We start from the raw sequence: 13240 nt of genomic DNA, 5'->3' as shown, positions 1-13240 counted from the left end.
TCGTAGCGCACGGGCTTAGTTGCTCCGCGGCATGTGGGATCTTCCCAGACCAGGGCTCGAACCCGTGTCCCCTGTATTGGCAGGCAGATTCCCAACCACTGCGCCGCCAGGGAAGTCCCAAAAGTAAACTTTTTGACCATAGGTTCCTTTAAGGATATAATGAAAGCTATGAATCCTTTCCTCACAAAAAATGCAGCTGCTCCTAAGCACACACAGTTTAAGCACGCTATGTTGGGGGAAGAAGGTACTATAAAGTACATCCAGACACCCGCTAAGAGTCCTGTGCCCCAGGTTAAGAACCTCTACTTAGAGGAATAAACAGGGACTCTGGCGTGGTAAGACTGGATTCACATTTTGTTTCCATCCCTCACAGCCTGTATGACCTTGAGCAAGTTAGATAAAACGAATGCTTTAAGGTCCTGCAGTTTCATGAAAACAAAAATTTAGGATCATATTACTAGAGCTTCACAATCTGATCTTTCTTTCTCTGAGTAGCCTGGGTTTTTGCATGTTATGGTGAAATTAGGATTGTCAAATCCCTAGGCATCCTCAAACACAGCCAGAGGGGCTGTGAAGCCCCACAGTGTAGCCATGGAAAGGATCCAAGCTCAAGGATCAGGAAATCCTGGGTTTAAATCTGGTCTGTCCCCAACTGTTCCTCTTCTCTAAAATGGGAATGTAATATGCAGTTATTCATCCCTTTATCTGACAAACAATAATTTAAGACACAGCCCCACCTGGGGGAGTTACTCACCCTCTATCCATAATAATGATGGTTCATTTAATAAATATTAACTACGGTGGCTACTATGTGCCAGGTGTACACAGTAGTATGCAAGAGCTATAAGATCTCTCTCATGCAATTTACAATTCAGTGTTAGAGACAGGATTAAGTGAAAAATGCCCAATGCCTGGGATATGTTAAAAATTCAACAAATGTTTATTTTCTCATAGGACTTTCATACATCTTACAGGGTGGTAATGCTAGGTAAAGATTCTGTCTGTCGTATGCTTGGCCCACAGTACATTCTCAGGCATGATGCCTATGATGTTATTGCCAGGTATGCTCAGCATTCGCAAAGCTTTGGGTGACTGAGTTTAGACAGCCCAGGAAACCAAAATCATCAATACAACGAATAGCTAATATTTACTAAGCACTTATTTCATGCCGTCATCTATGCTAAACACTTTACATAAATCGTCTTCTCCACCTCAGTAAATGGGCACTCCATTCCTCAAGTTTAACACCTTGGAATCACCTTTGATATGCCTCTCTCTCTCTCTCTCTCTCTCTCTCTCTCTCTCTCTCTCTCACACACACACACACACACACACACACACACACACACAATTTTCTATCCAGAATCTGACAGCTACTTACCACCTACTGCTACCAATTTAATCAAAGGTGTTATCGCTCACCTGGGCAATTGCAACAGCTTCCTAACTGGTCTCTCTGCTACCTGGCCCTTCTACAGCCTATTCTTACGTGACAGCCAGGGGAATCCCTTAAAACCTGTCAGATCATCTTCTTCCTCTGCTCAAAATCCTCAGTGGTTCCCATCTGAGAGTAAATGCCAAAGTCCTGACAGTGGGCTGCCAAGTCCTACACACCTTGCCCCCAGCCACCTCTCTGACATCATGTAGTCTACCTGCTCCCTTGCCCACTTCACTCCAGCTACATTGGCCTTCTTGCCTTTCCTTGAACATGCCAGGCATGCCCCTGCCTCAGGACTTTTGCACATGCTCATATCTCTGCCTAGAAGAGTTTCCCCCAGGTAGCCGCATGAATTGCTTCCTTATTTCACTCAGGGCTCTGCTTAGAAGCCATCTCTTATCAGAAAGGCCTTCCCAGGCCACCCTGAAGTGAAATAGCTCCTCCCCACCCTGACACTCTATCCTCCTTACTGCGCATTATCTATCTTTGTGGCACTTACCACCATCTGCTGTATTAAATATTTATTGGTTTATTGTCTGCCTTTCCTCACCATACACCATGGGGGCAGGGACTATGTTTTGTTCACTGGTGTGACCACTTGGCACATGATAGGACCTCACTGAATATACATTAATCCCAACCATGATCCTGTGAGCTAGATACTATTCTCCCCATTTTTCAGATAAGGAAACTGAGACTCAAAGTTGTGAGGGAAATTGCCCAAGATCACAAAGCTTTAGGCAAGTGGTGGACTCAGGCAGTGTGGGACTCAAGCCAGTTCTTTTAACCTCAAAGCCATACAGACTTTGCTTTAGGTAGAACGACACCAACTCCGAGAGGTCACCCTGTCAAGCTCATGCTAATCTGATGCTCTGAATAAGGATTAGCAAGAAAAAGAAAAAAAAAGAGCTAATAATTTCTGACTTCAGTAGGTTTGGAAAGAAAAATATTTCAAGTCATGGGGTCCTTGAGAATGGATGGAACCATCAAATGTGTTTTCAAGGTGCTGAGCTGGCAGTTCCCAGCTTGTGCGTCCTCTCACAGTGAACCCCAGGGCATCTGGCCTCTCTGTGCAGGGAGTCTCCCCAAGGCCGTGGCCAGCCAGGCCTGGATTTGACGTCATCTTCTCTGGCAGCTGGTGATGTTTACACTCATGTTGAAGCCACTAAGGTCTCTGGTGCTCTGTTTCCTTGAAACAGGGAGCTGGCAGGCAGGCACCTCAATATTGGGGCCAGCTGCTGATGCGGGGATTGGAGGGAGGCTGGGGGAGGCTGCCTAGCCAAGGACAGGGCTTGCTTAGGGGAAAGCTTATCTGGGGCATTCTGCCTGCTACTTCTGCTGTGGTTTCTCCCAGCCAAGAGTTCATCCAGTTCCTGGACCAATAAATATTTGTCTGCCAAGAGACTAATCCCAAGTCTCAATTAAGTGCTCAATTATCGTTCGTTATTATTTTTGCCATGGTCAGGGGAGGGGTACAGGTTCTATGGAAACAGAGCAGAGGGGTATTTGGCCTGCACTATGCAGAAGGCACCGAAGCTTTTTTCCAAGCACGCTGCAGGGGTGCTACGACCACCACTTCCATCATCTGAATAACTTGTCTGAGATGCTTAGCATCATTAATTCATTTAATTAGGGTCTCAACTGTGTCCTTGGACTGGGGCAACAGCAACGACCTCATGGAACACCCAGTCTAGAGGGAGAGACTGACAAGTAAACAGTTACTACAACCAGTGTGATGGGTTCTACAATGGGGGGCAGTACAGCATGAACCTTGGTATCAGGTTCTAGTCTCAGGTCAGCTACTTAGCTACGTAATCATGGGCAAGTCAAGTGACCTCTTAGAGTCTCACTTGTGAATTGGAGTTATTACAAGGACTTAACAGGATAATAGTTATTAGCTAATATTTATTAAGCATTTACCATGTACTGGGCCCTTCACGTGCATTAGTGTAGTCATTACAGCACTGCTATGGGATAGCTACTATTCTTATCCCCATTTCACAGATGAGGAAACTGAGGCACAAAGAGAGGTGAAGTCATTTGCCTAAGTTCCACACCCTCTAAGTGATTGAGCCGGGATTCAAATCCAAGAAGTCTGGCCTCAAAGTTTGCACGTTTAATCACTCTGTGATACTGCTTCAATAACTCAAGTGACCAAGCAAAGGAAATTACAAACAAGACGAAAAGACAACCCTCAGAATGGGAGAAAATATTTGCAAATGAATCAACGGACAAAGGATTAATCTCCAGAATATATAAACAGCTCATGCAGCTCAATATTAAAAAAGAAACAACCCAATCAAAATATGGGCAGAAGACCTAAATACACATTTCTCCAAAGAAGACATACAGATGGCCAAGAAGCACATGAAAAGCTGCTCAACATCACTAATCATTAGAGAAATGCAAATCAAAACTACAATGAGGTATCACCTCACACCAGTTAGAATGGGCATCATCAGAAAATCTACAAACAACAAATGCTGGAGAGGGTGTGGAGAAAAGGGAACCCTCTTGCACTGTTGGTGGGAAGGTAAATTGATACAGACACTATGGAGAACAGTATGGAGGGTCCTTAAAAAACTAAAAATAGAATTACCATACGACCCAGCAATCCCACTACTGGGCATATACCCAGAGAAATCCATAATTCAAAAAGACACATGTGGAAGATTGGGATTGACATATATACACTAATATGTATAAAATGGATAACTAATAAGAACCTGCTGTATAAAAAAATAAATAAAATAAAATTCAAAACTTAAAAAAAAAAAAAAAGACACTTGCACCCCAATGTTCATTGCAGCACTCTTTACAATAGCCAGGTCATGGAAGCAACCTAAATGCCCATCGACAGACGACTGGATAAAGAAGATGTGGTACATATATACAATGGAATATTGCTCAGCCATAAAAAGGAACGAAATTGGGTCATTTGTAGAGACGTGGATGGATCTAGAGACTGTCATACAGACTGAGGTAAGTCAGAAAGAGAAAAACAAATATCGTATGTTAATGCATATACGTGGAACCTAGAAAAATGGTACAGGTGAACAGGTTTTCAGGGCAGAAATAGAGACACAGATGTAGAGAACAGACGTATGGACACCAAGGGGGGAAAGTGGCGGGGGGGTGGGGTGGTGGTGGGATGAATTGGGAGATTGGGATTGACATGTATACACCGATGTGTATAAAATAGATAACTAATAAGAGAAGCTGTATAAAAAAATAAATTAGGGGCTTCCCTGGTGGCACAGTGGTTGAGAATCTGCCTGCCAATGCAGGGGACACGGGTTCGAGCCCTGGTCTGGGAAGATCCCACATGCCGCGGAGCAACTACTCCCGTGAGCCACAACTGCTGAGCCTGCGCGTCTGGAGCCTGTGCTCCGCAACAAGAGAGGCCGCGATAGTGAGAGGCCCGCGCACCGCGATGAAGAGTGGCCCCTGCTTGCTGCAACTAGAGAAAGCCCTCGCACAGAAATGAAGACCCAACACAGCCAAAAATAAAAATTAAAAAATAAATTAAATAAAATTAAAAAAAAAAAAAAGCTCAAGTGACCTTAGCACGGTGCCTGGCACAAAGTGAGTGCTCAATGATTTTTTGTTAACTATTATTATTGCCATGATTAGGGGAGGGGGAACAAGGTCTATGGAAGCAGAGCAGAAGGGCATTTGTCCTGGACTAGGGAAGGGCAGTCAGGGAAGGCTTCTTGTAGGACGTGACATCTAAGTCATGCCACTATCCCCCCAAATAAATATGAGTGAGTCAAGGACAAGTTTTGGTTGGAAGGGAGATGGGAGAGTTTTCCAGGCAGACATCACCACAGAGAAAAGATATGGGTACTGTATCCAGAATTCCAAACGGTGCCTTAACGTTGGAGGTGTGAAGGGAGAGAAGGAGCAAGAACTTAAGAGTCCTGCAGACATAGAGAATGGACTTGAGGACATGGGGAGGGGAAAGGGTAAGCTGGGATGAAGTGAGAGAGTGGCATGGACTTATATATACTACCAGATGTAAAATAGATAGCTAGTGGGAAGCAGCCGCATAGCACAGGGAGATCAGCTCAGTGCTTTGTGACCACCTAGAGGGGTGGGATAGGGAGGGTGGGAGGGAGACGTAAGAGGGAAGAGATATGGGGATATATGTATATCTATAGCTGATTCACTTTGTTATAAAGCAGAAACTAACACACCATTATAAAGCAATTATACTCCAATAAAGATGTTAAAAAATAAAAATAAAAAATAAAAAAAGAACTTAGAGCCCTACAGTCCTACAGGCTATGATGAGTTAGGATTTTATCCAAAGGGTACTAAGAAGACTTGCTTTTAAGCTAGGAGAGAGGTGATCAGCTTTGCACCTGAGGCTTTGCACAGGCTGGCCTCTCCTGTCTGGAAATGCCCTTCCCACCCTGTTGTGCATCTCTGTCTGCACGCACCCCACTCAGTTCTCACCTCCTACAGGCAGCCTTTCCTGGTTACACCGTGCCCCTGGCCTCTGGTACCCCAGTGAGGTTTAAGTTCACTACACTGTGTTTGAAAACTATTCCTTCTCCTCATTTCCACTCTGAGCTCCAGGAGAGCTCCCCTCCCCCCACCCTTTTCTAAGATTCCTCTGAATTCCCATACAGCCTGGCACAGAGCAGTCATAACAAAATGGTTAAGAACTCAGTTTCTCAGTCAAAGCTGGATTTTTAAAAAATATTTATTTATGGGCTTCCGTGGTGGTGCAGTGGTTAAGAATCCGCCTGCCAGTGCAGGGGACAGGGGTTCGAGCCCTGGTCTGGGAAGATCCCACATGCTGCAGAGCAACTAAGCCGGTGCACCACAACTACTGAGCCTGCTCTCTAGAGCCCGCGAGCCAGAACTACAGAGCCCACGTGCCACAACTACTGAAGCCGGCGCGCCCTAGAGCCTGTGCTCTGCAACAAGAGAAGCCATCGCAATGAGAAGCCTGCTCACCACAACGAAGAGTAGCCCCCGCTCACCGCAACTAGAGAAAGCCCCCGCACAGCAACGAAGACCCAACACAGCCCAAAATAAATAAAATAAAATTAATTAATTTTAAAAAATATATATATATTTATTTATTTGGTTGCACTAGGTCTTTAGTTGCAGCAGGCGGGCTCCTTAGTTGTGGCATTTGAACTCAGTTGAGTCATGCATGTAGGATCTAGTTCCCTGACAGGGATCAAACCGGGGCCCCCCTGCACTGCGAGCACAGAGTATTAATCACTGCACCACCAGGGAAGTCCCTCAAAGCTGGATTAAAATCCTGGCTCTGCTACTTTTGCTGGACAAATCACTTCACCTTTCTGTGCCTCAGTTTCTTCATCTGCAGAATGGGGAAAATCATAGTACGTACCCACCTAATAAGATTGTTGGGAGGACTGAATGTGATGATATGTGTAAAAACACTTAGCATCTTGCTCAACAAATAGAAGCAATTTGTATTGTATTATTATTAATCATCTGCTGTTACATTAAGCTAAAAACAGAACCAGTGTATGGTCTGTGAAATATATGTCAATAAAGCTGTTAAACACAACAAAGCAGGCTACGAAACATGATGAAATGTATATTTCCATTTTGGTAAAGTGCATGGAAAAATGCTGTAAGGATTATACTTACGTGTTAAGAGAAGTATGTCTGGGTTTTAATTTTCTTTTAAAAATTTCTACAATGAATATTTATTACTTGTGCTATAAAAACAAAGGCTTTCACCAAAAAGCAGACTGTGAAGTTGATACCAGAACTTGTGTTGTTGGTATTCTTCCCATTAGACTGTAAGCCCCATGAGGGCAGGGACCCCTTCTGCCTGGCGCAGGAAAAGCCCTGAGTAATTGACGGAAGGGTGACTGGATGAATGGGGGCTTCTCCTGTACCCTCACCTGCAGTACCGCACTCTCCCTGTGGGTGGCAGGCTCCGCATGTGTGGGCGCCGCCCACGAGTCTGGCCACAGATGAGTCGCGCCAGCGACCTTCAACGTGGCTGTCTTGAAGGAGGGAGAGAGGTGGAACCTGAGAGAGGGGTAGAGAGAGCTCGGGCTCAGGGACTCCTTCTTAAGGCCTTGCCTCTTAGACGTCTCCTGAATCTTCCCCGGATTGGAACAAGAAAACTTCACTTTCTAGAGAATGTCCCCTCACCCCACCTCACCTCACCCCACCCCACACTGGGGGGAAGAGAGGAGAGACTGAAAGGCCCCTGGGGCCTGGGAGACAGAGGAAGAGAGAGAGAGGCCATCCCGAAAATCTTCATCTTCGCAACTCATAACTCACAGGGTGCTGCTCTTGGCAGTTGACTAATTGCCTCCATCCAGTAGCTCTTTGATCTTAGAAGGAAGGTGTGCTAGCGTCCCATTTTGCAGACGAGGGTCATTGTGGCTTAGAGAGGTAGTGCTCGCTTAGAGAGGCAGACCTCAGCTGAGTCTGATTCCAAATCCCTTCCCTTGACTCTGCCTCCTCCCCCACTCCCCCCTCCCCTCCCCCACCGTGTGTCAAGCTGAGACATCCTTGGAGGGGGTGTGTACCCATCTAAGTTACCATTATTAATTGTTAATACTAACAGCATCTGTTTAGCCTAGACTTCCTGTGGTACTGGCACTTGACATATATTATCTCATTTAATCCTTCCAACAACACTTTGAAGTAAGAACTACTGTTATCCCCATTTTACAGTTGAGGAAACTGAGCCTCAGAGATGCAAATATTGACAAATCTGGAGACAAGTTTGACAGAGCCAGGATTCAAATGTATGGCTGTCTGACCCCAAAGTCTGCTTTTTACCAGTGCATGTTTTCCCTTCATAATTATTTTAAGTATTAAAGTATCGAATACATACATCTATATGGTACAAATTACAAAATAATAATAATAATAAATAATAAAGAATGAAAAGCCTCCCCATCCCTGTTCTCCAACCACCCAGTTTTACTCCAAAGAAGGTTACCATACTAGAGCTTTCTGATGATCCTTCTAGAGATATTCGGTACGTAGATGAACACCTATTTTACCGCCTCTTACGCACTGATCAGTGACTTTCTAAACCATAAGAAGGACCAAGTCTTCTTCTAGAACATGGTGTAATTTCTCTTCACTGACTCCTCGGATTGGCATGCAGGGCCTCCCAGGGGCACCTCCACCCACTTTATGCATCAGCCACATAGGTCTTCTCCAAGCTCCGCATCATGTTGCCATCTTCCCAGCCTCCTTGCCTCCAGCCTCCTTCCAACTGCTTCATTTATTGTGATCTCTTTCCCTTTGAGGCTCCCCAGCCAGAACCTATCCCCCCTCCCTCTCTGCCCCCAGAGGCCCTGTTAGCCTCTCTCTTTTAGCACATTTCACTGTACCGCCTGTGATGGTGGTTGTCTCCATGGTTGACTCTCCGACTGGATCATTAATTTTAGGTGTCCCTTGTCATTGGGTAGGTGGCCTTATAATGGTGCCACCATCCACACAGTCCCCAAGCTAACAAAATAGGAGTCGATCTTTCTCATTGTCTTCTCTTTCATTTTCACAGCCAGTCAACCACCAAGTGGATTTTACTTTGGAAATGTCTGTCTAATGTTCTCCATCCCTGTTTCGTCATGGCTACTCTTCTCTCTCCCCTGGACTATTGCATTAGCCTGAGGGCTGGTCCATCTCCTTATAGCTTCACCGCCTTCAATCTGTTCTCCACAGGGCAGCTATGGTGATTCTTCTAAAGGGCAAGTCTGACTAGACCTCTCCTCTCTGCAACCCTTCAATGGCTTCCTGTTGCCTGAGGTTAAAACCCAACACCTCACTCTGACCTTCAAGGTCCTGAAGGATATACAGTCACTGCCTATTGCTACCATTTTCACTAAGGACACCTCAGTCATCCTCTGAGCTTATCTTTTTGTTTCTGAAATATGCCAAGTCCCTTCCAACCTCAGGGCCTTTGCTCATGCTGTTCCCTCTGCCAGGAATGCTCTTCCCACTCCTCATCTCACTAAATTCTAAGTAGCTGGGGAGCTCCATGAGAGCAGGGACCTTGTCAACCTTGCTTACTCCTGTATCCCAACACCAAACCCAGTGCCTGACGCAAACCAGGTGCTTCATTTTTTTTTTAATGAAATGATTCTGCTTTTTAAATTTTTGACACAACTTTTGCTCTCTACCATGCAATATAACACCATGTCTTCTGTGTTTTTTTTGGGTTTTTTTTGGCCACATGGCTCGGCATGTGGGATTTGAGTTCCTTGACCAGAGATCAAACCCGCGCCCCCTGCATTGGAAGCGCGGAGTCACAACCACTGGACCACCAGGGAAGTCCATGTCTTCTGTTTTTATCTAACAATTTCGTGTGCCCCACAGCTACATCCTAAACTGCACCCAGACAGTCACCCACTGTCTGCATTTCCCATGCCAGGCTGCACAGTAATAAATACTAATTGTTCTAAAATTTTTTTCACATTCAAGATTTTTATTATTTTTACTATTATTATTAATTTTTTAAACATCTTTATTGGAGTATAATTGCATTATTGTTAATTTTTTGGCCGCGTGGCATGTGGGATCTTAGTTCCCTGATCAGGGATCAAACTCATGCCACCTGCAGTGGAAACACGGAGTCCTAATGACTGGACCACCAGGAAATTCACTGAAGATTTTTATTATTATTTTGCTGTTGTTCTTCTTCTGGTGACAAAATGCCAACTGTAAAAACTTCAGACAGAAATAAATTAGAAGGTATGAGTTCCCCAGGGGCCCACCCTTTAGAACCATTGCTGATTTAAATGGCACCTGTAACCTTGTTTCCATTTGTAGACTTTGCAGGGGAGGAAGACAAGGCTCACCTGCCTGCCTGTGAGGATACTGCTTCTTTTCTTATTTTGTAGCCCACACCCCGCCCCGTAGTTATGCACACAGCATTGATCCCAACATTACACATTTTCTGTGAAGTTGGCAGTCATTGGCACCAATGACTCTGATGGAGAGGAGGTCTATTTAAACCTCACCAGGGATGGAGGCCCATTCTCAGGCTTACATCAGACTCCAGGCTTACATTAGACTCTAGGTCTCCATTCAAGTTTGTAAACATTGAATGAACTTGAACACTGCTGGAAAAAATAAAATTCCTGGGTCAAACTGAACCCAGGTTCAAATCTTGCCACCAGCACTTCCTGTGTGCCCTTGCACAAGTCATTTGCTTTCTCTGAGCCTCCTTTCTTCAGCTGGAAGATGACAACGATAAGAATAGGATCACACTCCAGCTGTATTGGCTTTCTTTTTCCTTGAGCAAGCCAACCTCATTCCCACCTCAGGGCCTTTGCAAACGCTGTGCCCCTTGCCTGGAACCGTCTTCCCCCAACTTGTCACGTGATATGCCTCCCCTTAAATATCAGCCTTCTTGGGGAGGCCTTCCCTGGTCACTTTCTCTAAAAGAGCTCCTCTTTGTTTATAGCCACTATCATTTTTTTTATAGCACAAATCATAATCTGTGCTTTTGTTTCTTATTAATTACCCAACTTTTTTTTTTAGCAAATTTTATTTATTTATTTATTTATTTATTTATTTATTTATTTATTTATTTTTGGCTGCTTTGGGTCTTCGTTGCTGCGCGCAGGCTTTCTCTAGTTGAGGGAGCAGGGGCTACTCTTTATTGTGGTGCGAGGGCCTCTTCTTCCGGTGGCTTCTCTTGTCGCGGAGCACGGGCGCTAGTAGTTGTGGCATGCAGGCTCAGTAGTTGTGGCTCACAGGCTCTAGAGGGCAGGCTCAGTAGTTGTGGCTCGCGGACTTAGTTGCTCTGCGGCATGTGGGATCTTCCCGGACCAGGGCTCAAACCCATGTGGCCTGCATTGGCAGGCGGATTCTTAACCACTGCGCCACCAGGGAAGTCCCTACCCAACATTTTCTGAGGTCCTGCTGTGTGCCAGGCACTCTTCTAAGCATTTCATAGGAAAATTCATTCCATTCTCAAAATAACACTTTGGAGATAGTAAGTACTCTTAGTAGCCTCTTTTGCCGGAGGAGGAAATTGAGGCATCAAAAGGTCAAGTAACATAATACGAGGACAGGTCATTAGAAAATGGCTGGGAGGGGATTTTTTTTTTTAATAAATTTGTTTATTTTTTTATTTTTGGCTGTGTTGAGTCTTTGTTGCCGTGCACGGGCTTTCTCTAGTTGTGGCAAGCGGGGGCTACTCTTCGTTGCGGTGCACGGGCTTCTCATTGAGGTGGCTTCTCTTGCTGTGGAGCACGGGCTTTAGGCACTTGGGCTTCAGTAGGTGTGGTTCGCAGGCTGTAGAGCACAGACTCAGTAGTTGTGGCCCACGGGCTTAGTTGCTCCGCGGCACGTGGGATCTTCCCGGACCAGGGCTCGAACCCGTGTGGCCTGCATTGGCAGGTGGATTCTTAACCACTGCACCATCAGGGAAGTCCTGGGAGGGGATTTGAATCCAGGCTGGCGAGGACCAGAGTCCTACTATCCACCTAATATGAGTCATCAATGGTGTCCAGGAGGGTCATTCCAAGAGGGAAGAGATCCTGTGCTTCTTCTGTAATTGGGTGGATCTAAGCAGGTGTTCTCCGGGTCCCATTTCAAAGGAATTCTCCTCCACCATTTACTACTGTGCACTAAGGACTCTAGATGGAAGGACTTAGTTCAAACAAGCAAAGGTTTAGCATTGACAATGGAGGTGAAAACAGCATCCAGATTAGAGGATGATGTGGCTTCCGCCCACTGTTAGTAGGCTGATAAGAGGCCTCTAACGTCCTGGGAGATGACACCTCCGACCAGCCCTGGATCTCTTCCATGCCCATTCTCTTCACTCAAGATGTGATGAAGCAGATGTTTATACCTGGGTGTTGGAAAACAGTCACCTCCTCTGCAGAGTCACCCCTGATTCCCCAGGCTGAGTCAGGCACCTTTTCCACATTCCCAGAGCCCCCTGGGCACATCCTTCTGCTAAGCTGCTGCCGCTTTCCATCCCGTCTCCCCTCACTCCCCCCTTCCCCCCTGTGAATTCCCTAAAGACAGAGACTGGCTTCTTCCTTGCTGTGTCTCTTTCCCCTTCCCCTTGGTCTATTCACTCCTACTCACCCTTCAGGTCTCATCTTAAAGGTCCCCTCTTCCAAGAAGCCTTCCCTGGCTACCTCCATAATCCATAGAGAAAACTTTTCTCTGTGTGACAATTGCTTGGGACTTCCCTGGTGGCGCAGTGGTTAAGCATCCGCCTGCCAATGCAGGGGACATGGGTTTGAGCCTTGGTCCAGGAAGATCCCACATGCCGTGGAGCAACTAAGCCCGTGCGCCACAACTACTGAGCCTGCACTCTAGAGCCCACGAGCCACAACTACTGAAGCCCACCTGCCACAACTACTGAAGCTCGCGTGCCTAGAGCCCGTGCTCTGCAACAAGAGAAGCCACAGCAATGAGAAGCCCGCGCACCGCAATGAAGAGTAGCCCCTGCTCACCACAGCTAGAGAAAGCCCGTGCACAGCAACAAAGACCCAACGCAGCCAAAAAATAAATTAATTAATTAATTAAAAAAACAAAAAAACAATTGCTTGCTTGTCCAGGTCACCTCACCCTCCATCCAGGAGTTCCCACATCTCAGTGTCTATGAATCAACCCGGGAAACTTGTCAGATGCAGATTCCCAGCTCTAACCTCAGAGAGTCTTATTCCAGGGACTGGAGCAGGGCCTGAGAATCTGCCATGGAGCTGCTCACACCCTGAATCTGGTGCTGGGGGTGTCAGAGGAAAGATGCAATAAATGGGGCTGCTTGAGGGGAGGGACCGTGATCATTTTGAGCCCCCGTTAACCAGTCTGTGTCTG

Source organism: Eschrichtius robustus, chromosome 14, assembly GCF_028021215.1.
Source record: "Eschrichtius robustus isolate mEscRob2 chromosome 14, mEscRob2.pri, whole genome shotgun sequence".
NCBI lineage: Eukaryota > Metazoa > Chordata > Mammalia > Artiodactyla > Eschrichtiidae > Eschrichtius > Eschrichtius robustus.
Note: the sequence above shows the minus strand (reverse complement) of the source record.